Source organism: Sapajus apella, unplaced genomic scaffold (assembly GCF_009761245.1).
Source record: "Sapajus apella isolate SASKATOON/1434 unplaced genomic scaffold, GSC_monkey_1.0 scaffold109, whole genome shotgun sequence".
Classification (NCBI taxonomy): domain Eukaryota; kingdom Metazoa; phylum Chordata; class Mammalia; order Primates; family Cebidae; genus Sapajus; species Sapajus apella.
Window position 1 is genome coordinate 1,318,757 of NW_022437049.1, and position 23,519 is coordinate 1,342,275.

Genomic DNA, 23,519 nt, shown 5'->3' on the forward strand with positions numbered 1-23,519 from the left:
CCATCCACCTCAGCCTCCCAAAGTGCTGGGATTACAGGCTTGAGCCACTTGCACCCAGCCCCTGTAGGTTTGTTTTTTTTTTTTGCCCTGTAGGCAAACAAGCCTGTTTGCCTCCCTCCAACTGAAATCCCAGCCACACTTTAAAACTCACTTGAGCCACAAAACCACCCTAATTATCCCTGCCCTCTCTGGTGTCCTTCTCCTGAACATCCTCAAGACCAGTCTGCCACTTAATCTCAATGCCAAATATAAATACAAATCTATCTTGCATTTTTTTTTCATTTTGTCTCAGTGGATATTCAACTCTTCTCCCTAGTGAAAGAACATGTTCCTTAAGGGCAGGAATTCTGTCCCATGTTTCCCATAGACTTCCCTATAGCACATAGCAGTGTGTGGGTATATAGAAAGAATGGAATAAACCGTTATTGAGTAACTGATTGTTTGAAAAGAGTATTTTTAAAAGATAGCAGTGCTTATCTTTGCTCTCTTTTTTATAATGGGAAATCCTAAAAGAAGTTGGCTTTAGCAAACTGATTTTGAAATATCTTATTTTATTTAAACTGACAGCCAGGAGTGGTAGTACATGCCTGTGGTCCCAGCTACTTGGGAGGCTGAAGCAGGAGGACTGTTTGAACCCAGGAGGTCAAAGCTATGCACCACTGCCCTCCAGCCTGGGCAACAGAGAAAAAAATAAACTGGCAAACACTAGTATCATCGAAGCTGGAGCTGGAAGAAAGATATTTGTGCAACTCAGACCATCTTATATGGAAGTAATTGGTAGTACGTGGATAGTTGATTGATCTAGAACAAGAAGGGACAGAGAGATTCCTTAGAAGTACATATCAGTACGATTTTCTTAACAATTCAAAGACTGCACTCCCCTTGTTCTGTATTGTCATGTTTATAGGATTGAGTTGACCTTTCCTCTGCCCCCCAGTCTTTATTTGGACCAGGTTCCACTACAGCCCAACCCTGTCTGAGTCATCACACTTTCCAAATAACTGCCCTGCAGTCTGAACTAATGTGGAGGCTTCAGGCTGGGAGTAGCAGGGTAACTGCAGGCTGCAAAACCACATTCCGTCATTTATTCATGGAGTGATGAGCCCTTTAACTCTCTCACTCTCTCTCTCCCTCCCTCTTGCGCTCATGTGTGCGTATTAGGTCTTGTGAGCACCTGAGGGTCTACACCACCCTGTAGATGGGGTTATAGAAGAACAGGGTGGAGACAGAGGGCTTCAAAGATAGACAAAAAAGTGGATTCAATTCCTGACTCTGCTACTTCCTAGTTGTATGACCCAGAGCCAGGCCTTTTACTTTCATGACTCTTGGATTTTTATTTTATTTTACTTTTTGCCTTTAAAGGGTTCTTGTAGAGACTGAAAATATGTGTAAGCCCAGTGCCTGATATAGGAAAAAATATGTGTAAGCCCATTAAAACATCAGTTATAATGGGCAGGATTTTTCTTGGGTGTTCCCCAGGGTAGGCTCATAGCCTCACCTCCATCTGGGCTACCCTAAGCCCAAACCCCAGCCTGCTCGTCACTGAAGAGCCCAGCTGAAACCACATTCCCGTGCAGTGAGACGCTCCCTGATAAAAACAAATAATTGGATCAGTACTGGAAAGGAGAACGCTCAAGGGAACCGTCAGCAGCCATGCCCTGGAAGGCACAATCGGATGTGAAGAGCCTAGAACAGTGCCTAGCACAAAGAGGAACCTGATAAATATTTCTGAATGAATTAATGAACTAATGCTCTGAATCATCTATTTGCGGGTTTTCTACACTCCCTTCTGCACATCAGGAGATGTCCTATACTTACTAAGCTGGCGCCAGAGGATTTCCAATAGAAAACCTGCCGCCACTGGTGTCGAATGAAGCTATGGCTGGCCATCCATGCGAATGGACAAAGGCTGGATCAGGAGGCTGGAATGAAGGAGCGTCTGCTGGCTTGCCCAGAGATACCTGCACTTTTCTGTTTTAATTAAAATCGATAATTATTTTTGTCTTGCTACAATACTAATATATCTTCACACTAGAAAAAATAGAAAATAAGCGTAGGCTAAAACAAGAAAATGTTAATAATATTTTAATACTTATTGCTCCAGACTTTTTAAATACATTTTAATGAAAATGGAATCATACCCAAAAAAAGTGTCATTTTTTGCTTAGTAATTTATTTTGATCATCTTTCCAAAGTACGACATATTCTACTCCACAGAATTCATTCATTTGATTCAGAAAAGAGTGTCATTTTTTAAATTAGTTTAACACACACATATAATGAAAGAAAGACACAAACAAAAAATCCAGAATCAAAGGTGTAAATAAAATGCAAAGCAAAAGCACCTCCCACTGTCATGCCCAGTCACCGTCCCAAGAGGTAACACTTGGAGCCCAATTTTTAATAGCTGCTGGTGATAGTTTCAAAGTTATAATCAATCCTATCTCTCACCTGCTTAAAACCTGCTGACAGCTTCACCTCAAGAGTAAACTCCAGCCCCTCCCAGGGCCTGCCCTTTCTAAGCGTCCACTTCCTCACTGGTGAAATGAGATGCTAGGTCCCACCATCACCAAGGTTTGGTTCCAGCCCCAGCAGGGCAGAGTTCTGCCATCCCCATGCCTATCTCGAAAGAGACTGCATGCTAATCCCTCCAGGGGCACTGAGAGGCTGGTCCGAATGGCAGCTGATGAGGACTATGCAGTCACTGGGTCTCCCTCTCCTCTGCCTGAGGGCTTTGCAGTTGACAAAAGACACTTTCTCTGGCTCTTGCTAGCAGCTCTTGCACTTGCCTTCATGTGCTACAGGGCCAAAGTGGGTCAAGATAACTGCCATGGGTGAGTAAGCCACTGAGCTGGCCGCAGCAGACCTGGACTCCGACCCTCCTTCTGCTAATAACTAGTTGTATGGCTTAAAACCTCTGAGTTTCCGTTTCTTCATCTATAAAATGAAGTGAGTGAACTGGAGCTTCTAAATCCCTTCCAACGCTGGTGCTCCATTCCCAGGAAGGAAAACCATGGCATCTGGGTGACCGCTGCCATGTGACGCAGCACCCTCAGAACTGAGCCAGCCAGGTGAAGGGACGTCCTCTTACAAGCCCAGTGGTCTGGAGTACCGAGCTAGGCTCTGCCTAGAAGATGTCTCTCCTTTACTGTCCAGAACTCCGTGAAGTTGTCACTGTTACTCTGATCTTACTCAAGGAGAAAAATGAAGCCCAGAAATCTGAAGTAATATGTTCAGCTTCAAATGGTCCAGTGGCAGAGCCAGGGTTGAAAGCCTAATCTATCTGACTCCCAACGTTTCTTTTATTCTCTTTCTGAGTGGAGTTCATTGAATGTTTGATATGCAAGTCAGTCAACTATATTTTCTACAGAATAATCAAATCTTTTATTAAATTAACCAGACATGGCTTAACAAATTACCATGTTCACAAAAATAATACAAAATCAGTATTCTGATCTTCAGCTGTTAACAATCACTGCTGAACTGAACCTTCCTTCTTGATATAGCCGTGGTTTTTAAACGTGAGAGTTTATCAGAACCTCCCAGAAGGCTTGTTGAACTATACGTGGCTGGGTACACCCCTAGAGTTTCTGATTCAGGTGGTCTGGGTAGGGTGGGACCCCAAAATGCACATCTCTCACGAGATCCCAGCAGATGCTGGTGTAGTCTAGGGCCCTGCTTAGAAAACCACTCTTCAAGCACTTTTGTCTCTGACTCATCCATCTTGTAGAAACTCAAGGAAAGCTCTAAGACCTCTAGCTATCTCCTCAAGGAGTTAAAATTCTTACAGCTTTTCAGTTGTCCTGGCCACAAATGCCATCGGTCACTGTGAGGACTTTGCTCCTCTGTTCAGGGTCTGCTGTACCTACTTCTCCTCTCTCTGGCACTCAGTGCAAGGGAGAGCTTGGCTTTCTGCCCCATTCGTTGGCTTTCTGCTCCACACCAGCTGGCAAAGGCTGAAAGGAAAGGCCTCTAAGTAAGAATCACAGCAGGGTGAATTCCCTATGCCCGTCCCTTAAATCAGAGGGAAAGACTGGTCCCCTTTCAAAGCACAAGATCTTCCCTTCCCACCACACACTGGATGTCTAATAAATACTTGCATCTACATACAATTGGTTTCTTCACCAAATTTTTTTTAAAGCTTTGAATTCTTAAAGATGAAATGCTCTTTTTTTCTCCTAAAATATAGTTTTTCAGAACTTTCTTTCAAAACACACAGGCACACCCCACAAGAATGTAACTGGGATTTAGAATTGCGGTTTCTGCCCAGAAGTCCAAGTGCAAGCTATGGCTGTGTTTCTCTGTTTGGCCTCATTTCTTGCTTGGAGTTATTAGGTATCATCAAGATTGCTGCTTACTGGGTAAAGGCCAAAGTGAGGAAGTTCCGTGCTTGAGCTCCAATCCTTTCAGATCTGCTAAATGGTAAGAGCCGCTTGAAAATCAGACCAGGAGTGTTACAGCTCTTTTAGAACTCATCTAGCAGTTTTTCCAGTTTTTACCAAAATCTCTCCCCCATCCCATAAACAATGAAGAGATCAGACTGGGAAAGCAGAGTGTCTTTACTGAGATTGCTGTGGGCAGCGAATAATTGCTCAGGAGCTGAAGGAGGGAAGTGCTTTGCAAGAAACCTACAAAGGAGACAAATGGGTATTTGGTGACCTCCACATTGCCTTTCTGCCCTCTTCCACCAGTGCCCACGCTAGGGTCATTCTGGCAGGACAGTGCGGTGAAAAGGGCCTGGAAAGCTGGGAGACCATCATCCAGTCTCAGCTCTACTGCTGACCAGTGAGTGTCCCTAGACCTCTTACTTCAGATGTAGGGACAGTAGTTGGTTGTGTGGATATAGAGGAAATTGGCCCAGATGACCTGAGACATTCCCTGCAGCTTTGTCTGTTAGTGAGAACTGGAAGTGGTTTCTACCAAATATGCTGATAAGTATGCTTTTTGATGTGACAATACCTTGGCATTTGTGCCAGGTAACCAGGGAGGCGATGTTTGTCCAAGCCCTGAAGAGCCTACCTGCCATGGTGGGACCTGAGTGGAATCATGAGGGGCCCGGCCCAGAGTATTGCTGCCCCCCAACATCCCCACCCCCACCTCCGCACCCCTAACCCCGGCCATCCCACTGGGCCTGCTCCAGCCACCACAGTTCCCACTCCCTTGGCTCCCTTCTGCAGGGAAGGTGATGCAAGACGACGCACTTGCGCAGGCCTGGAACAAAGAGACCCCCTTCCCTTTTCTTCCCCTTTCTGGCCTCACCAATACCCTAGTTCTCCCTCTCACTCTAAAGTCGGTCACTCTAAATTCACCTAAAGCAAAGTGAATTCTACGGCAAGTAAATCATTCTTCAATATAGCTGTTAAAAGTGTTAAAAGAATGTCTTAATGTAAATATTTCATTTGATTCTTCTCTGGTTAAGCTCTGAATCAAAACTAAAGGCATTTTGGTCAGGACACCTTCCAAATGATAACACATATGCACATATGTGCACATGCATGTGTGCGTGTGCGCGCACACACACACACACACACATACACACAGGACTACAGCAATCATCCCTAATTAAAAATAAACCACAAAGGGCAAAATCTGAGAGGCATCAAGATAATCATAACTAAGCTGAAGTCATCAGCCTTAGGCACCAGCGTCAGGAATGGTGCTGCTTTAGCCACTGCAAAATGATGCTTCTTTGCTTTCAGAAAACCGAGACCCTCCCAGATACCCAAAAAGATATAGAGCTCCTAATCTTCAAGGTGCCTTTCGCAGCACTTGCTTTCTGATTGAGCATCAAAAGAGCAAAGCAGAGGACACAATGAAGCAACCACCGGCTCCCCTTCCCAGCCCTGGCCAGTCTCCAGTCTCCGTGGCCCGAGGTCGGCAATGCTACAGTGGATTTTGCAGTATTTCTATCACAGCCATTGCACCTGAAAACTTCCATGGCTCAGCTATTTAATTATCCCTACACTGAAATGGGGTAGAATAGACTAGACTTCAAGTTCGCATACTTTTTTTTCCTAAACTTCCAAAAATGCGACCATTTTTAAAATGCAGGTGCGTCGTACCTGCAAGACGTTAAGAAATATCTCAGAAGTTTATTTTTGTCCTGCTGCTCTATTTTGTTTGGTCAAATCAAGTGCTGCCTCTGGCAGATTCTCTAATGATTGATTAGAGGGTACGGTGTAGGTAGCTGGGTTTTCTGGTGATGTTAGCTTGAAAGAGCAATTTTTGAAGAGCTCTCTGCCTCATCAGCTTAGCTCAGCTAAGCCAGAGGTTCAGCAGATGACTCAAGCTGAAGGGTTGGGGTGAGGGACCTGAACCAGGGAAAGATCAGATGCAGTGGGTTTATTCATTTTGACAAATCTTTTCTTTTTAATCATCTGTAATAAGACCGTAGTACATTGCGCCATGTGTATGATATATTTTGGAAAGGTAATGAAGTCTGGGGAGTAGGCAGTGTAACTCAGCTCCCAGCTATTAAATCTTTGCTTAGAAGTAGGGTAACGTCAGAGATCTGTGTGTGTCTATGTGTGTGCATATGTGTATAAAAATTACAAGGCTAGGACATTAGCAGGGGCAAAAATTAGCCAGGTTCTACTACTATATTGAGATTTAGAACATCAGAGTACAGTGACTACATTTTTCTGTAGAGATCTTTACAGCTATTTGAAATTATGAACCCATAATATGCAAATGCACGGGGCTAAGAAATACACATTCTTGGCAGAGACTGAAGATGTTATAATGTGTGCTGTAAAGGCGACGCGTATGTGTATAAAATCAGCGCGCACATACTAACTGGTCGATTATCCCCTCTAAAACCACACATAAATTCTCCTGACAGGAATTGGAATTTTGCACACATCCCAAGAATGAACTGACTCTTAATGTGCTGCGTGTGTGTGAAGGATAGAGCATAAAAAAGCATCAGGAAGGGTGGCTAAGCTAAGGAAGAGTGCCTTCTGAATCTCCAGCGTGACAGCAAAGGGTCTGGGGGCTCTATTTTCCTCCTGGGCATGATCATTATAACATTAGTGATAGTCAATCATATATATTGAATTCTGGCCTCTGTCACAGTCACTGTGCCAGGTCTCATTTAAGGGAGGAGAGAGATAGAGTGAGAGAGAGAGAGAGAGAATGTCAGAGGGTTAGGGGTAACGTGTATGAATGTGGATGTATGCATGTGTGTTCTATTCAAATGCTCTATTTAAATGCATGTGTGTGTGTGTGTGTCAGAGGGGTTGGGGGTGAGGTGTATGACAGTGGATGTGTGCATCTGTGTTCTATGCTAATGCTTTACTACCCTGACAAATGGCTACTTTTTCAGGGAACAGTTGACATTGGTAAAAATGTTAGTCTGCCCATGAAGCAGGCAGGAAGGCAAGCTCAGTCACCAGGTACCCAGGAAATGGGAGCAGAGTCCTCGTACAAAAATATGCCCTTTTGTGGTGAGACTACTTCCCATCTGGAGCCAAAGTCTGGGCTGGTCTCAGCCATTTCTAAACGAAGAACAGGAGATTAGGGAAGTGTGATCCAGTATCTGAGAAGAGGCAAAAAATTCCCAAACTAGAAAGTTGCTGAGTCAGGTCTATACAGATGCAGGGTCTTAAAAATTGTAAGGAAGGAAAAGAAAAAAGCCGTTAGTTAAACAATGGTTTATAATGACTTCTGCAAATAGGTGACTCTTAAGGAGGTGATGGAATCTGGTGCATCAAAATCTGTCACAAGAAATTTCGACAAAGCAACGAGGGTAGAATATAGCATGATTTAGCTTTCTGTAATGTAAACAGAAATATTATTTTATCAAATAATTCACTTTTACAACCTTTCTCTCCATCTCTACCCACCACCCAAAGCAGTTTAGAAAAACATCCAAGGACTCCAGGTAGAGACAGCGGCAAGGGCACACCTATGTTCCAATGGTGGGCAAGGACAGTAACTAGGATGCTGCCCTCTGCTTTGTCATTGTACTACTCAGCTTATATGCAAGATTTCTGAGCTCTTGGAAATTATCCAGATTAGGAGATGGTCTGCAAAACAGGCACAAGCACATGCAACATCGGAGCTAAACGAGAAATCGGAAGCACTTTTGCTGCCTTCAGGGAGCTTTCAATAAATACTCTGCAAGAGCCGAGACAAGCCTGACATGAACAAAACCTCATCAGGTAAGCTCCTGATCCACCACCTACTCATACTTCATTAAGGTACAGGTTCTCAAGGGCTAAAGATAGTCAGAAAAATAGGAGGGCTTTTTTGTTTGTTTGTTTAAGTGGTTTATATTTATTTGTAAGCTAGTACTAGGACAGAGAAACCTTGAGATTACAAAGATGGATAATAAATCCACTGAAGGAAGCATATGCAAACATGAGCCTTTGAATAAAGTCCTTGAATCTCCTTGCCACATTTCACAGCCTAATCATTACACAAGATCTGTTAGCCTTCAAATACTTCCCTCTCTGCCTGTCCACTCATCACCCCTAACAACACATATTACTTGGCCCACATCACACACAGAGTGAATATAATACAAGAGGAATTCTTATGCTGAACCACGAGCCACAACGGTGGTTGTCAGCAAGTCACATGGGTCTCGTAGAAGTTGAAATATAGAAGTATCCATCTATAGAATTATAAAGCATGGGTGGATGCCTACCTCTGGGGTGTCTTATCACCTGAATTTAGTGATCTGATATTTCTTGGTGCTGGTAGTTGCATTTTTACAACAGTGCTTTAGGTAGCTCCAAAAGCAATTTCCTGAAATGCCCTATGAAGAGATATTGGTCAATGAATAAAAATCATTCCAGTTTGGTACTGGACTAAAATAAATGGTTTTAGTACTTGGTATCAAGTGGATTATCTCTTCCTAAATTCTCATTATTTAAGGCTGAAATGGAAATTATGCCATATTGAGCTAAACTAGGCAGAAAGTCAGATGTGAACTGCACAGAGCGGGGAACCAGCCTGGGAGTTAAGATTTGCTGCAATTAATTCCCCATGCCTGACCCCCTTAACCAAATGCATTTCCTCCTGCTTCCTGCACATACCCACAGAGTTCTTCACTGAGCTTGGCCCCCATCATGTTGGTCCCACTACCATTCCTTCATACAGGCCATTGCCCCACCTGAATACCCTTTGGGAACTTCTGAGTTGATTTAGGTGCAGTGGAGAGAATTTGGGCTCTGGAATCAGAGTGCTTCCATGACCAGATAGCCGTATCATCTCAAGAAACTTAAACATTCCAAGCCACAGTTCATCATCTGCTAACTTGGAATAGTAACACTTAATCGAAAGTGGCTGTGAGAATTAGTGGCTATACCACACATAAGAAGTGCCCGTTGTGGTTGCTCAGTAATGTCAGTTCTCGTCCTCCTACCAGCTCTCTTTGCCAAGTTCACTGGAAGTCTCACAACCTGCCAACTCTAAGCACATAGATTCTAGGACTCATCTTTAAAATCTTACAAGCTACACTATGCCATTTAGCTCTTCAGCATAAGCTTGTCTATGTCTTGCATATATCCTCATCTTCCCAAATAGAGTTTTGCATCGTTGAAGGCAAGACCATGTCTTGAGTGTCTCCTAATCCCCTGCAGAACCTCAACCAGGACTAAAGACCCCATCAGAATCTAATGCTCCTTGTATTATTCCCCGTGGGATTGTAGCATCCCTACCTGCACACACACAAAAGCAGCAAAGCTTCTGTGTGACCAGGCATTTCCAGGGCCAATCCACAACCATTCAGCAACTTTAGCTTGTTGCCTTCAAGTCTGCTGACAGAGGTCTCTACTCTCAGTCTGCAGTCTGTTTCCAAAAGCATCCTGATCCCCCCAAAAAGGAGGCTGCCTGGATTAGGGACAGCATTCATTAGAAGCAGATCTCCCTCAACTCAGAGGGGAACATGGAGCTATGTACACACAGGAACAAGTCCTGGGATCTGCAGGTCAGGCAGACAAAGCGTGCCTTCTTGCACACAGCAAGGATGATTTCTCCCTAGTGTCCACAGCCCCCTCTGTCCACAGGGCTGCTCAGCCATTACTGCCTGTTTGCTGCGAAGGGATCAGCCTGAGAGAAACAGCTTTGCTCACTGAGCTTTTGCTCAGACTCTGAAGCCAGAGGGACTTCAAAGGCCCTCAAGGTCAGAAGACGCTGCCCTTTGGAGGACCCTGCAGATGGGCAGTGAGCTTGAGGTAGGAGGGAGACCAAGGACATGGTGCCACAGGCTTGGGTCAGGAAAGCCTGCAGTTCCCACACAGCCAATTATCCCAGAGCCCCTTTCCTGATGCCCTGCACCACACCCCAAGTCAAAGGGCCCAACACGACCTCTGTGGCTTCCATTTGCCTTCGTTAAGGCTATGCCTGATGCTGCCTTAACCTCCTCTCCCCAGCATGAAGCTGCATCTGTTCTCTTTTCCCATCAAAGTCACTGGCTTATCTCAAACCCCACCTCCTCTCCACCCCCATGAGTAAGCACCATCCCTCACACCCTTTTCTCTGTTCCCCCACCCCTACCCATTGCCTGGCCCAGCATCCAGCACATAATGAAAGCTCTCCAAACATTGGTTTAATAAATCAGTGTTGGCCTAGTACAGTGGTTCACACCTGTAATCTCAGCACTTTGGGAGGCTGAGGCAGGCAGATCACAAAGTCAGAAGTTGAAGACCAGCCTGGCCAACATGGTAAAACCCCATCTCTACTAAAGATGCAAAAAATTAGCCAGGTGAAGCAGCACACGCCTGTAATCCCAGCTACTCAGGAGTCTGAGGCAGGAGAATCACTTGAACCCGGGAGGCGGAGGTTGCAGTGAGCCAAGATCATGCCCGTGCACTCCAGCCTGGGTGACAGGGCAAGACTCTGTCTCAAAAAAAAAAAACAATAAATAAAAAAATAAATCAGTGTAGAATGCAAGATTCATTTTCTAAGAAGTTGAGCCAAAAATTATTTATTCTACCTTAGACCTTAAACAATTAAGCAATTTCTTTGAAGTGTCTTGTGAACAATAACTCAGCGAAATTATTCTTAGAGTGCTATAAATTTTCCTGTATTCAGAAAAATCAAGGATCACTTTCATACAAAAATCACTGGGTATTGTAACAGCAAAAGACTGAAAACAACCAAAACATCCAGGTAGGAAGGCGGGTTCAATAAGTCAAGGTATAATTGTTGGACAGTCAGATATTTCCAGGACGTTCAGTGCAAAGTGAGATACAGTGTGTGTGATAAGCTCCCATTTGAGTAGAGAAATTTTTTAAAAATATGCATGCACATGGATGGACACACACACGTATTGCATAAAACATCTTTAAACTGAAGAAACCACTCATAGTGGTTGCCTCAGGGTGAGGAAACAGCAGTGAGAGAAAGATGTTTCACTTTAAAACCCCTTTTGTACCTTTTGAATTTTAAACCATGGAGGTGTTGACCTATTCGGAAAAATTAAATTAAAAATTCAAAGCAAACAATGTGTGGAAAAGTAATAAAAAATCTGCTTTAGGAAAACATAAAAGAGAAATCCTCATTTTAAAATGGTTCAAGGCAGCCTGTTGCGTCATCTGTTAGCTGCAGGAGAAAAACTGAGGAGGCACCGTGGCTGTGGAAGGGCTGGCCGCAGGGGAGGCGGGTGGCAGCAGGTTCTGGCCTTGAGCGCCTCAGCTGCCTTCTGGGGGGATTTGAGAGCAACATAGCTTTCCTGGGCCTCATCTGAGGCAGCTCTTAGAGCATGCAAGCCCCTTTACTGTCTGGGAATTGGGGGTCGTCAGGTAGACACAAGCCAGTTACTTAGTGACAATCTCATTTTAAAAAAAGGAGACACTCCACAAAAGAAGAGAAGGCTTCTTTCCCTCCAGAAGGTGGTGGTAGGGAGATTAAAACCCCAAATCCCAACTCACCAGAGTCCAGTGACACCAGTGCCGCTGACTTCAGGAGCTTAAAATACATTCAGGGACACACCCTTCCCCCCAAACACACCTGCTGCTTTTTCCTCCCTCTTCCCACATCCTCTCTTGACAGGCCAAGTGCCCATTTATGACAGAGCTGAAAAATGTCCTTTTTTGTTCCAATATTTCCTGTAGGGCCCCTCCCCTCTTTTATGGCTGCTATTCACAGCCATCTGGGATGACCCACAAACCAGAGGAAGCTTCAGAACTGAAACACAATCAAAACATGTCACCTTTCAAGAGTAACGGTTAATGCCCCCGCCCCATCTCCAAAATGCATTGTTTGAAAAAGGCAACTCATGGTGATTGCTGGACACTGTCAATTCTCAGAGAGACCTACCGTAAAAACGGTCCAGACAGAACTCTGTAAGGCATCCTTTCAGACACAGGGCCAGCGGTCCTCTCCGTCCGCCCTGTGTCCCACACTTTCTCTCCAAGCTCTACTGCCACCTCCTCAAACTTGGGAAGGGACTAAATTTGCTTCCTGTGTCTTTCTCTGAGGAATTAACGAACATCGGAGCTGAAATGGCTCTTAAAGAGAGCCTCATGCTACAAATGGGGAAACTGAGGCCCATAAAAGAGGAATGGCTCCCTGGGGAATATGCTATACGCTTATCAGTGGACCAGGACAAAACCCCTGTCTCAGGCACCTCTGCTGTTTCACTACTTTGCTTGCTTTTGATGCGTCCCCACCCAGAGGCCCTGCTGATCCCCCTTCCAATGCAGAGTCCCCCAGTAGCCACAGCCTCCCCTGGGGTGGCCCCCACAACCTGTGTCCCAGCCTCACTGCATTGTCTGATAGGCAGCCACTAGCCCTGTGGGGCTACTGAGCACTTGAAGTATGACTAGTGTCACATATTAAAATGATAAATATCTTGCATATATTGGGTTAAATAAAATATATGATTAAAATTAATTCTACCTACTTCTTTTTACTTTTTAAAAGAGTGGCTGTTAGGAAACTTAAAGTTAACATAGATGACTCTTGCTATATTTCTACTATGCTACACTGCTCCAGGTCATATGCTGCTTACCCAGTCAGCTCCCAGTCAGCAGAACTGACCCGCCCCGTGCCCAAGCTTTGTGTGGCCAGACACTATCCGCTACAAAGACCAATCCATGCCCAGGTGCTAACTGAGTAAGGAGAGTGCCCCCAGCAGTGACATCTGGATTGAGCTTCTGAAGCCACAGCATAATTTTATAATAAGCGCATCTCTCCTTCCATTCAGGAAGGAGGGAGGGATCCTAGCACCCCTCAAGTAACATTAATTCTACCTGCATGTGAGCTCGTGACTCCCAAGAGTCCTAAGGCTTTTAGGCTGAGATTTTATTCCCTGAAATAGGGTAGCTGCCTGGGGAGGAGAAGCAAGACAACAAAGCCTTAACTGTTTCTCATTTTTTGGCACCGATCCTATCTTTTCTCATCTCTCCCTTCATGTTAGGAGTAGACATTTACAAAACATAAATAACAGTGGCTTCCCTGTATGGATTCCCTCATTCTTTGCCAAGAGATATTTTAAGTGCTCTATGTGGATTATCTCATCTCATTTTCCCAACCACTCTATCGAGTTGCTATTAACACCATTGCATAGGTGAGGAAATCAATGCCCAGAGTGCTTATGTGATGTGCTCAAGCAGGGAAGCCTCCAAGCTATGGGACTCAAGTCTGATCAACCCCAAAACCTATGCTCCTCATCATTCCTTAACTTCTAGAGCCTCATTTTCCCCATCTGCAGTATGGGGATGGTATATGCCTGGAGGCAGGGAGGGGCCTCACAATCCCCAAAGACCCAGCCTCCCCTGGGACTAGGTTCTGGGCCCTGAGGAAGTTCCAGTTTGAAGAGTCCCCATCTCTTGCCATTCCCTAGTTTAGGGTGCACCCCCTGGTCCCAGGCATGGCTCTGTGAGGCTCCACCCATGCCGCCCTCCTGCCTGGGTCCCTCCAGTTTCTGTCTCCAGGGAGTTAAGTGCTTCTAGCCCCCTAAATCAAGATTCCCCCTAAGCCTCGCCTCCTCCAAAAACCCACCAAAATTCTTAAGTCAGAGAACTATTTCGCAATCAACCATCCCATGCTGCCAATTCCTGCTCTTCTTCCCAGGATGCAATGATGCTTCGACCCTTCAAGCCGCCAAGGCCCCAAACACACACTTCAAAAGAAGCCTCCATGAACTTAATCAGGGTCTCATCTCCTACAGGAAGAATTCTATATTCATTGAGCAAAATAGTTTCTGAGTCCTGCTGTGTGCCGGACACTCCTCTAGGCACATTCCTGTAGGAACAGAGCAATGCAAGAAAGAAAGTGCTGGGGCTCCTGCAGGAGTGAAGATGTCCCCCACCTGGTGATGCCCTAAACACATGAATACGATAATGCGGGTTCATATTTCTCGAGTTCCTCTTGCTCTCTTATTTCAGGTCAAAGAAAGATTGGTTAATGGGCACTGATTCTTTTCTTGTCATGGTTAAATAAGGTATGGTACATTACTTTAAAGAATACTACACATCCATTACAAATAGCTTCTAAGGAACATAATGACTTAGTAATGTGATCAAATGCTCACTAAGGGGATAACTTGCAACATCAGACACCCACACTCCTTAACACACTGATGAGACAGGTGAGCTTGAGAGGCATGTTTCTAAGCATACCCACAATGCATTGGAAGGGGCAGGGACAACTGTGCTCTTTATCCAAAATACAGAAGCAAAGCTTGCTAAAATCTTCTTAGTGAAGAACCTTGGCATTTTCTTCTAAGTATCAGTGATTTACAGTGGTAATGCGAATATCAGGCTCTCGGGAGAAAGGAAACTTTCTGTTTAGTAAAAGATGGCATGCGTTTTAACAGTTTTGGAAAACAATGTTTTTCCAGATTATATTTTAGGTGTATGCTTATGTGTATATGCGTGTGTGTTGGTGGTTCCAGAAAAAAAGACTGGAAGGAAATACACCAAAATGTGGGTGTTGTAGCAGGTTTTTGTTTTGATTTTATTCTTTTCCATATTTTCCAAATTTTCTATTATGAGTCTTATTGCTTTCATAATCAGAAAATAAGCAGTAAACTGAATGCTAATAGTTTTTTAATTTGCTCATGAATCTGTTTTTACAGGCACCAGTTCAGTGGGGTTTGGAAATCAGTAGGGTGTGAACCACGAATGAATTCCCTGCTCCTGCAGAGCTGAGTGTGCCCCTGGCCCCAAAGAGAAACCCCCCCTGCATCCACGCTGGCAGACAGCTGTCCACAGCTGTTCTGAGGAGGCTGCCAATGAGTGAAGCGGGTGGAAAAACACAACATTCCTGACTCTCCAAGGATGGCATTATGCTTGGAGCTCTTGCCCACCAAAGAAGTAAATAAACAGAGAGAGAGGTGGTGGCCAGTCAAGCTAGAGGAACTCCAGCCCTGGAGGTGAGTCAGCTGCCAGAGCTCCAAGACTCCCAACAGAACATCTGAAAGAAGACCCCATCTACCTAAGCCAACCACACTTGTCAAATCAGGGCTAACATCTCTCAACAATGGCCCTCCTGGGCTGTACCTCTTGAGTGTTACCTTCCCTCCCTGCCTACATGACTGGATGTAAGAACAAGCTTCATTTCTGCTTCTAGGTTGAAAAGATCCAGAAGGCAGGGCCTTGGGCTGACTCATGTTCATATACCCCAACAGCACTAATTGGCATATTCATTTACCAACTACATACTTAGACACTGTTGTGTGCTAGGCACTGTTCTGCTATGCCTAGCACACAACAGTGTCTGAGCACGCAGTTGGCAAATGAATATGCCCAGGGATAGCCCAGGAGGAGACAACAGGTTGCAAAACAGGCAAGGTGCCTGTCCTCAGGGAGCTTACACTCTAGTGGGGGAAGACAGACAATAAACAAAAGGAGAATTAAGATTATATCCAATAAAAGACTGCATACTGGATACAGTGTACACTGCTCAGGTGATGGGTACACCAAAATCTCAGTAAGCACCACTAAAGAATTTATTCATGTAACCAAATACTACCTGCTCCCCAAAAACCTATGAAATAAAAAAATTAAAATAAAAAGGGCCCCTGAAGCATCCAAAAGAGAGCTGATAAGGCCTACTTGGTATGTTAAATTATAGGGAAGCACTGTCAAATAAAAAATGATGTTAAGCCTTTAAAAAAAAAAAGTTTATATCCCAGACAGTATCAGGTGCTGTAAAGAATATAGCCCAGGGTGATGTGTCAGTGGAGAAGGCAGTTATGGGAAAATCTGAAGGAAGAACATTCCATACAAAGAGAACAGGCAAGCCAGAAACACATGAGCTCAATATGTTTAAGAAACAAAAAAGAGGCAGAAGGGTGGGCACAGGGAGTGAAGGGGAAGTCAGAGATGCAGGCAGATCCCGCATGCCAATGGTTGGTTACGCAAGGGAGTGGCCTGGTCTGTCTTACTAAAGGGAGTTCCCTCTGCCTGTTCTGTGAGACTGGATTGTGCCATGACAGCCTATAGAGAAGGACTTCATCACTACCTGTTGATGAATGGTTGCTCCCCAACATTCACTGGGGTTAAGAGGTATGGAGAGGTTAATCAGCTCGGCCCCAGGGCTCTCACAATGCCTATAGGAACCCCATCTCTTCTTATCTACATTCTGCTTCTATGACTTTGCCTTCCCAACATCCCCTTCACCGTGCTATGGAATACAGCAAAGAAGATGCAAATCCAATTGCTGTCCACCCATCCACCCATGCCCAGCCCGCAGCATTCATTCAGCAAACGTTTTCCATGTCCAGGACTTGCTGATGCTGAGGACACGAAGACAAGCAACATGCCAGCCCTGCCCTCAAACACTTCAGCATATGAGGCCTGTGAAAAGCTGGCCAGGTGCCACCCACAGCCACAGCTGTCCTGCCCTGACCTCTCCATCCACAGCCTCCTACTAAAGTCTCACCCTGGTAAAACCTGCTGTGAGCCCCTGAAACAGTTCCAATGGGCGGATCAATTCACACCAAAGGGTTAAACAGAAAGACAAGCTCAGTGCCTTGCCGGCTTCCTCCACCCCACCCCAACCTCATTCCTCCCTCCACCAACCCAGGGGAAAAAATCTGTTTGACCTCAGGAATGAAGTTGTAACTGATGGCATGGCAGGTACTATTTATTCCAGACAAAGGAGGGAGGACTTTGGTGCTGGTTTGAAGAGTGGGTGGGTGAGGGGCCATCGGGGACCTATCTGGGGCACAGTCAGGGGAGGAAGGAAAGAGCTTTGAATGCATGCCTCAAACCTCCTCGACCAGCCCCACACAGAAATGACTCAGCTTGGAGTCAGAGGGAACCACATCTAATTCGCCACTTACAAAATCTCCTGCATAAAAATCAGTTGTCATTATTTAGAAAAGCCAACTACCCTCGTGTTAATGAGTTCTTGAGTTCTCCCCTATGAGATTTCTGGGGTGTAGCTCACTTTGTGCAAATGGGAGATTAGTATCTGACAAAAAGTACACACAGTGGCTCTAGAAAATCCTTGTAACCCATCATTTCTCAGCCTTCTGGATAAGATCAAGTGTGGAAAATCCTTGTATCCTAAATTCCCCAGGGCAACTGGCACTCCAAGAAGCCCTGCAGTATGCCACACACAGTTCGGGGTTGACTCCAGTGCCCTCCGTCCATGTGGTTAGTAGATAGGTTTCCTTCCAGTGGGACACAGCCATCCCGGGAGAAGTCAGTGCTGCAGATGGTTCCAGACCCTTGAGTCTCTTCTTCCCAGGAGGGGAGGAGGGGTTATAAATAGCCTGGACTCCTTCAGCCCTACACAGGCACAGATCCCACACCCCCGCCCCAGCCTCAGCCAGCTGGTCCTTCCGCGCCCAAGTTCCCACAGCCTGCTATGAGAGGGAGGACAACTGCCCACCCTCGGCCGGGGGCAGGGAACAAGAATGCCCTAGTGACAGCCTCCAGTGAACTGTAACTACAACCCCACCACTCCTTCATACCCCTCCACACCACACCTGCTGGAGAGGGCTGAGGGGCGGGCAACATTACTACTGGGTCTCTTATACCCTGGTCAGCCCAGAAAGCCCAAAGGTGCTCAGAATGTTAATTCAGTGGGAAAAGTTACAGGAATAATACTCTCCCCATCTTTCTGCCTCAGTTTCTCCCTCTGTGATATGAACAAATAGCTGAACTATCTATCTTGTGGGAATGCTGATGTGATTAGCATGCAATGAAAGTGAAAGGCATTGTAACACCGTATTATCATTGGGTTATCAGATCTTAATTTCTTGTGTAGGACCAGTAAACACAGGAGATGTGGAGATGCAGGGGGCGGGGGTGGCACTGATTCTTATCTGTTCATGAGAGCAGAAGAATTATACCCGGCAGCTCTGCGATAGCCTTGAATTCTTGATACTGCATGTCCTTGAAAGGAATCAAACTTACAAAAATATTCTCTCTTGCAAGTCATTTCTGACTAATGCAGATTGACACACACTGCATCCAGCTTATTTTAATAAAATTCTGCTGGACTGTAGATGACATTATAGACTGAAATCCAGCAACACCCTAGAGTATTATAGTTTGGGGGTAAAAAGTTCATGTAATAATCACTCTGTTTATCATTCAACTCCTTCCTACTCATACACATTGGTACAAAATAAGTGGCTAAAAGTAAGTGGCCAGCTTGTAGTTCTTTTTAATTTAGACACTTTTGTTTGCTCAATAAAATGCAGAGTAAAAAAACATTTACTGAAAACCCACTCATTGACGTTTAATGACTGTGTCAAATACTCGCAACAACATTTATTCCAACACCCCCAGATAATTGCTCATCTTTCTCATTCGGTATCCACAACAGCATAGCATTTGTGTCCAAGTGTAATTGATCCAAAATTGGGCTCCCTTTCAAAAATATCTGTAAAATCTAATTACCAGGACAACAGAGTTCTGGCATCCTATGGAAAGTGGGTGCTTCAGTGAAAAAGGCTTCAAACTCTTCTTGGCTAATCAAGCTGCATTATGTTACAAAAGGAGCTTGAGGAATTTGGGATAATGAGGGAGCAGGAAAAGTTGGGATAGTGTCAGACTGGACTTTGCAGTGACAGTCCTGCTTTTTTTAAGGCAAGGGCAGGGGACAGGAAATATACCACATTAGCTGGCAAGCATGGATTTAGAAAGTACCAGATAATGAGTCCATGATGGGCTTGGGGTGTGAGGATGGCATTTCTGATCTCAAGCCCTACCAGGCCTTGCCCAGGGAAGTCTCTCCACCCTTGCCTGAAAGGCTGATGTCATTTCTGGTCTCACTGGGTCTCTAGCCACTGCAGCAGGTCACTTTCCTTCCTCGGGCCTGAGTTTGCTCATCTGTAAAATGAGTGCTCCTAATATCTCTAGAGTGTCTTTCAACTTCAAAATCCTGTAGCCTTCTACAAAGCAAAGAGCAATGCTTTTTGCTCGTGTACTCGTGGGGGCAGGGGGCAGGGAGCAGGAGCTGCTGGACTAAGGAGAATGAAGGACTGAGAGTTTCCACCTCTCACGCAGTTTTGTACCTACTTGCAACACCCAGGTATCGGACCCGCTCTGGGAATAACGATTTCTTTCAGACCAGGACGACCTACCGAGTCGTCTATCTGGCTGCCTTGGATTCCTTGACCCCACCAATGAGGAACAGGGCCAAGCCACCGGACTTCTTGGAGCCTCTCTCCCAGGGCTGGGCACAGTATATCTTCCTACATTAAGGGGTCTTCCCTTCCCACTCCCACCCCTCTTTCTGTCCTAGAAGCACCAGAAACTCCAGCTGTGGCCTTGCACATGGTCCGGCGAGGCTTCCTAGACAGGCAGCGCAAGCCACTCACCCCCAGCTCCCCTCGGCCTTGCGCCCGCGCTGCGGAAGCTTGGGTACCAGCCTCCACAGCTTTGCAAATTGCAAAGATAACGAGAACTGCCGCTTCGCTTTTCTTTGGCTCCTCCTGGCCTTCATCCTATTAAAATCAGACAAGCAGCCGGAAAAACAAAGCACCACAGCGGCAGAGACAATTGCTTTCAACGGAGCAAGAGACGTGCACACCTTGAGCGAAGACGCGCGCAGTTCTCGTGCGTGTTGCTGGGACTAGACCCCGCACTACCCTGCGCGGGTGACAGGTACCTGGCAGGGCTCTGTTTCACTTGTCCAAGGCTTGGAGGAGCTGTGCGTGTGCGACCATTTCCTCCAGCTTCACAATTTGACAACAGCAAAGATCTCTGAGTCCCGTTTGAGCGCCACCTCGGGCAGGGACCGCTACTCGGTACTCGGATCTCATCGCGAGGTGCGGGGTCCCAGCCTTTCCAGCTCATTTTCCAATTTTCAAGAAAAAACAGGGTGAAGTGCGGTTGCCAAAGTCCCAGGAAAACGTCACTCACCAAAACGCTCCCACGCTTTCCCGGCAGAAGTGCGGTAAAACTTTTGGCACTAACCACCTGTGGCTGCCAACGGGCCCGCCCCGCTCGGGCCCGGAGGCGCCGCGGAGCCCCGGACCGCACGCGCCCGCATAAGTTCCTTTCCAGCCCCGCGCGCCACTTCGCTCCGGGCCGCGGTGCCAGCCAGGAGGCGCGGCGCCCGCTCGCTGGCTCGCTCTCCGCTGGCTCTCCCCTCCCTCCTTTCCTCCCTCCCTCCTCCCGCCTCCTCGGTTGCATGGCTGCCGCACGGAGCCCCTGAATAGCCACCGCAGCCCCCCGCCTCCTGCCCGCCGCGCGGAGGGCGCCACTGCCCCGCCTGCGCCCAGGAACGAGCGGACCGCTGGCCTCCTAGCAACGGCCCCCGCGACCGCTTTCCTGCGTGGCCGTGGCAGAGCCACCCTCCCGGCTTCCAGCGACCTCCCGACCCGCCTCGGCTGCCGAGGTGCAGGAGAGACTGCGACCCCGGCAGCAGGAGCCTGAACCAAACACGCGAAGCCGCTCACCTCCGCGCGCCTCCGGCCCTGCTCGCCTCCGGCACTTGGCCCCGAGCCGCGGTCCTCGCGTCCTCCTTCGCTGCTGGGGTCCGCCGGTTCCTGCGCGTCCGAGCCGCGCCGGCCGCGCCGCTGTCAGAGTCTCGTGGCGGGGCTGCGCCGGCGGGTGTGGAGCCGAGCGGCGGCGGCGGGCGCGCGGGCAGCTCCTCCCTCCCCGCGCCGCGCCTCCGCCCTCCCCGCGCCCCGCCTCCCGCGCCGCGGCTGTCAGCCCAGTGCCCAGCGCCCCGCGCCCAGCGCCCGCGCCGCCGGCTCGGGGGGCGCACGGGGCTAAAGGGCCCGGATGTCTGCGGTCGCCTGTCGCTCGCGCCTGCCCCCTCCCCGCCCCGCCGCACATGCACTTGCTGCGCCCTAGCCCCCTCCCGGCTCCGCTAATTTCTATTTTGACAGTAACTGTGGCGAGTGGGCGGCGCCGCGGGGAGCGCCCGGGACCCGCGGAGGCGGCGGGCGGGAGTCGGGTCCCGGCGCGGGGGCGGAATGGGGGGCCGGGCACCGCCACCAGCCGCCCGGGTTCCGCGTCTTTTCTCTTTCTTTGCTTTTTTCTCTCTGCCTCCTCCAGGATTTAAAGGGACAGCCCCGGCCGAGGCGAGGGGCCAGGCGGCCGCCGTTTCTCTGGTCTCCAGACGCCCTCTGCGGCCCGGCCGGACCCACCCGCACCCCCAGCGCAGGCTGGGGACCGCCGGGTATTTTTAGATCCACACCCGACCCGGGGCAGCGGTGCTGCAGAGACGGACTCGGCCGCCCCGGCGCACAGCTATTTTTACAAAGTCCGATGGGGGTGGAAATAAAATAATTCGGCAACTGCTTTTTCACCCGAAAGTCGGGAGCAAGGAGTGGGGGCGAGAAGTTAGTTTCCCAAATGCTCTTGGCACTCCAGCGAGCGCAGCAAGACGCCTCGCCGGCACCAGAAACCGCAAGCTTGCCGTGCTCCGGGGTGCCCGAATCCCAACGGGCACTCCCACCCGGCCGCGCTGCGGCCCGGAATCCCCATCCCTCTGGGCCTTGGGCCCCGCACTCCGCACCCCGCGCGCCTGGGAGCAGCGGCGGACCGCCTGTCACTCCCGGGGACTGCCTGGAAGGCGGCCTTCTGACGCGTCCAGTCACCACGCAGCACTGCCAAGGGGCGGGCCCGGGAAGGGCTTGGCCCCGCCCATACTGCCGGGTCCCGCCTCCTCGGAGTCCGTCCGGGCTGGAGAGTCTCGCTGGGCGAGGAGCGCGCAGCGGTGCTGGAAGCCACGGAGGGCTCAAGCAAGAGGAGGAGGAGGGGTCTTGGCCCTGGAGTGGGCTTGAGCATTCGCCGGCTAGGCGACACTTGGGCCGTGGCACACTCGAGCTGGCTTTGCCTCCTACCTTTTTGCAGTCCAGCCCTCTGCGCTCCAGACAGACACGGGAACCCTCGCCCTCCCTGGTACTACATCCGAGGCTGCACCCTCTCAGGTCCTCTCCGGGACTCCTCCCTCAGATGCGGGAAGGTTTGCAGTCCTCAAACTCCTACCCTGCTGCGCTTAATCTGAGCTGCGCCGGGCGCCCAGGAGAGGCGAGCAGGCGAATCCCAGCCGCCTAGTCCCCATTCTGGCTACAGATTAATAAAAGGGCAATGGGGCTGCTGCTGTTGGGTAATGTCCTTTAATGCTGAAGACACTGGATGACATCCTTTACAGAATTCACAAAAATAAATTGGTGAACTTTTGGTACTTCTCCCTAATATCACTCATTGGGATTTTTAAAAATCATTTCCTTCATTCGTGTAAAAAACGCACATTGCAAGATAGTACTTTGGGGAATAGTGAAAACAAGGGATGGACTCTGGGATAGGCTGTACCTATCCCAGAGTGGACACTAGGTATGTACCTATCCCAGTGGACACTAGGTATGAACAGAAGGATCTGAAATGTAGTGTTTGGGTACGAATATGTCATGTTTAATTCGCCAGAGAGGTCTGGTTTTTCCAACTAAGTAAATGTCACTAAGTGAACAGTTTGGACAGCCATCTTACCCAAACTATTCAAATGCACATGTAAATCTAAGATAGTCAGTCATGAAAACTCAGGTATGTTCAGGCTCAGGATGTTAGATTTCCAAGTTGCTAAAGCATCCAGAATGGCAAAAATAATATCTCCTGCTTTCAGTAGCTCTGGGAGCCACTGCCTTCCCAAATTAGGTTTGTCTGTTTCTCTGTTAAATTAAGTTGCCTGTCTTGCTTCCTTTTATTAAAGGGTCTTCAGCAATTTGGAATGCTGCTGACTCAGCTGATATGGTCCAGCTTCCAAGCTGTAAGTCTGGCTGTGCCCCATGATGCCCAGACACCTGCAGGAGATAGAAATGTAGTTCTGGGGGTGAGAGCAGCTACAGCCATAAAAAAAGCATTTGGGGTGAGAAAAGAGGGATGTCTAGTAAATAGACGCTAATATAAACGTGGGTCTGAATTGGAAAGTTTCTCCCCTCTTCTCTGGCTTAAAGTAGATGTTCCATAGCTTTAGTTTGTGGAATAGCTTGGAAAGGATAGAGGAGATCCAATGGATTCATGCATCTAATGGAGGCTGTAAGATTTATTTATGTTCTAGTTTGGATATAAGTGCAGTGGTAAACTTGACTTTGCAATAATTAAATAAAATTTACTTCCAGACTTTACCAGTTATCAGACACGTATCCTAGA

General features: G+C 47.7%; 1 protein-coding gene across 5 annotated transcripts in view; it reads right to left on the reverse strand.

Annotated features, from left to right (window-relative positions):
• Positions 1-20,961, reverse strand: part of ZBTB7C (zinc finger and BTB domain containing 7C) — a 367,127-nt gene extending 346,166 nt beyond the window's left edge. For all 5 annotated transcript variants that reach the window (XM_032259402.1, XM_032259404.1, XM_032259401.1 and 2 more), the window contains exon 1: positions 20,819-20,961. The gene's annotated coding sequence lies outside the window, so the exon portion shown is untranslated. The remainder of the gene's footprint in view (positions 1-20,818) is intronic.
• Between the last annotated feature and the right edge of the window lie 2,558 nt (positions 20,962-23,519).